Here is a 3,293-nt window from a genome sequence, read left to right as displayed (position 1 = left end):
AGCGCAGGTTGTTGACTGACAATTCGGCCATGTTTATCAGACGTATCAGACATCCCCTATTCTTCTGCGGGCGAATTCGATCATTGCGCCTATGTTGCAGCTATAGCTGACGTTTTGCGAGCTCGCTCTACGTTGACATGTTGCTCAGGCAAGGGTGAGCTATGATTTGCTTTCAACACGACGTCACTTCACGAGTTGAGGAGGGAAGTCTCGGTGAACACTAACCTGCACTTTTTTACCCATCCGCCGATATCGTGCAATGAAACGGCAATGCTTAGTTTGTTTATTACGGTTCCACAGTTATAAATGCTCACATAACACTTTTTTTCAGAATGTCTTGACGAACTCTTTAATGCGTGCGAACGAGCCGGCAAGTTGGCATAGTCGGGCGGCGAGCCGCGCTTGGAATGAGTCACCCTATTAGCGCTGCACCGTTACGAGGGCAGCTTGTCTCTACGTGATGTCTCGACTCGCTCGTTTTCTGCTCTTCTGTTGCTCGCTCTGCTGGCGGATCGACACAAATATTTTGCTGACACGTCCCATCTATTGCGCAATTTATGATAACACCAACCACGACTAGGTTTTTATGCAAACACCCGTGCAATTGGTTGCACGGGAGCGAAGCGATAAGTAATAATACTTTTCGCTTCTCTCGCAGTTGGGCCTGACTGGCGCGGGACCACTTGACAAGGCGAGAGGAACGGCTGCTTCGTCTGCGTTTGGGCGCTCAGCGCCAGCTGGTATGCCTGTGCGTGCATTTCTCCGCAAGCGATATACGCGAGTAGGTGAGAGTTTGACGGCTTCATCGCCGGCGCTTGGTCCCTGAATCTCGCCATATAGCTATACGGCAGGCTATAGATACAGCTATATAGATATAGCCATACGGCAGGCTGCGAAGTAAGAAGCAAAGGCAATCTTTCCCAAAATACTGTGTGCATAGTGTTTGCTTTCATTCGTGTTATCTTGATTTGCAAGCGGTAATCCTCGGCCATTTTTTGCGGACACTTTGCGTAACTATTTGAGCATCCAACACTGCCTAAAGGGCAGTGTGGAGGGCGTGTCTTCCGGCTGAATGAAAGACAGCGTTTTGTGCACTAGGGTAACTTCAAGGGATTTTTAAATAAACCGGTGGGGGCAATTTCAGTTTTCCACTAAAATTTCTAAAGTCAGAAAGGTGGAGACATGTAGTGTCTAACGGGACACTGCCTTACGTGTCCAATCAATTCTGTCAGTTTCAACGTGGGATTGAAAAACCGCGTGAGGGAGCTAGAAAGGCTGTTGTGTTAGCCGGGGACAATTTTTAAACGCTTATTCTGATAACACGTGTATTTAAACAAGTTGCAGCACGGCTCACCGTCGTGGTTGCCATCATTCCTTTTGGCGAAACACGTGTGGCTGGTAAATGTACAAACTGCAGTTTCAGAAGTTCTTGGGCGCTATCGGCAAAAGTGTTTCGGCTTCCTGAAACAGAATTCATAACTTTTTGTAATATTTATGGTCTTCACTGGGATACGAACAGCACTGAGTATAAAAAAAGCTAACTTAATTAGCCATTTCGCCCCCTGTTCCTTTTCACTTCGCAATAAAGTGTCTGTACCCTTTCTCTGTTTTACACATAGTGATAATGCATACTCATTCTTTCATTGCTCATTTTTGTTGATATTTTTACTTGAGGGTTATATTTACATTCATCTTCACTCGCATTTCATAGAACGTGACATCTGCAATCTTGCAAATAAAAGCGCAAATGTCTAGATATTTATGCTAACATATCCCTCCCACGCATCTCTTGTTTGCTGCGTTTTGTGAAATTACGTGTCTCAATTTTTATAGGAGGTCCTCTAGCAGTCTGTGACCCCCTTCTGTATATCACAACCATGTACTCAACCTTCTGTTTACAATAAAATCATTTGACTTTCTGTTTAACTTTGGGTTAAGGTGTTCTAAGTAATGCCCTTTTATTCGGAAAAAAATATATACTAAAAAAACTGGTTGTCTGTCTCTAGGCTTACGGGATACATCGCGAAATACATTGAGCGTGAGCGGGCTACTCTGCCGCTACAGGACAACAAAACACGCCTCAAGCTCAGCGTTACCACGCGGAGCCCGCTGGCCCGGTGTGGTCAGTCTACAGCGACCAACAAAACAAGAGATGGCTGTGGATAACCTGCAAAAGAAGTAATAATAAAGCAGTGTACTTATTAGTTGTTACACCTACAGCAGACACTGGACGTGCAAGAGCGTGTGGGGAAGACACTAACGCACAAGAGTAGTACAAAACACCGCGTGCAATTCGTTGCTGCCGACGTCGCTGGTTTGTACGCAAAGTGAACAAAGCGTAGCTCCAATAACTTGCGGCGCGATCAAACAGTAAAGCAGTCGCAGGAGTTGAACGAGCAGCGAGAACAAAGGAGCACTCAGCGTAATGAAGAGGGCGCACTCGGAGCTCTGCAGCGCCGGTAATCAAGCAACAGGCGAGGCCGATCCCACGACACTCTTGCAGCACCTCAATCACGGGCGAGGCGTGAAACTTGCCCTGGTGCCTTTGCACCCTGCCGGGCCAATGTGTCGGACCTCGCAACAAAGCAATGACAAGCAGAGAGCGACGGATGCGGGAAGAAGAGGCGAGCGACCAGCCCCGAAAGCAAAAAACAGTCACGGCGAGTGGTGATGAAACCCGAATGCAAGCGTACTGTCTCTATATGTGGACACCGTGCGCGCCGAGAAACGTCACGGACGAGATATCCGCGGACGTACGCGCTGCCGCCGCAGCTACTTAGTCCTGCCCGCTGCGATGACTGGGCCGCCCCCTCGTGGCCGCAGGAACGGGAGGCTCGTGACAAATGCCCGGGCGGGGTGGGTGGACGAGCGGCAGGGTTAGCGGTGCGTGACCAACGGCGGGAACCGGCGTTGGGTGCGTCTGCTCCCCCGGGGCTCCCTGGCACGGCGCGGGGTCGGAAAAGTGGTCGTACCACGGCAGTACGCCCTTAATCCGGTAGGGAAACAGCATAAAGATTGGGGGGGGGGGCCTCAAAGGGGACAATGTAAGCACAACGAAACAATTGCGCTGACGGAATCCCCGTTTCAGAACGTAAAGAAGTGAAGGCGCAACATTTGTTTACTTTTTATTTGTTCATTGATCATATATAATCTTGTGTGTAATCCTTCTCAGGCGGGTCCTTTCAGAAGCCTCCCTGTCGGTCTGTCTGTCTGTCTGTCTTTCTGTCTGTCTGTCTGTCTGTCTGTCGGTCTGCCTGCCTGTCTGTCTGTCTGTCTGTCTGTCTGTAACACGT

This window comes from Haemaphysalis longicornis, unplaced genomic scaffold, assembly GCF_048455015.1.
Source record: "Haemaphysalis longicornis isolate Haplotype H1 unplaced genomic scaffold, Haemaphysalis longicornis Haplotype H1 scaffold_4, whole genome shotgun sequence".
In the NCBI taxonomy this organism is placed as follows: domain Eukaryota; kingdom Metazoa; phylum Arthropoda; class Arachnida; order Ixodida; family Ixodidae; genus Haemaphysalis; species Haemaphysalis longicornis.
The sequence above is the reverse complement of the archived record's forward strand: the minus strand, read 5'-3'. Positions refer to the sequence as shown.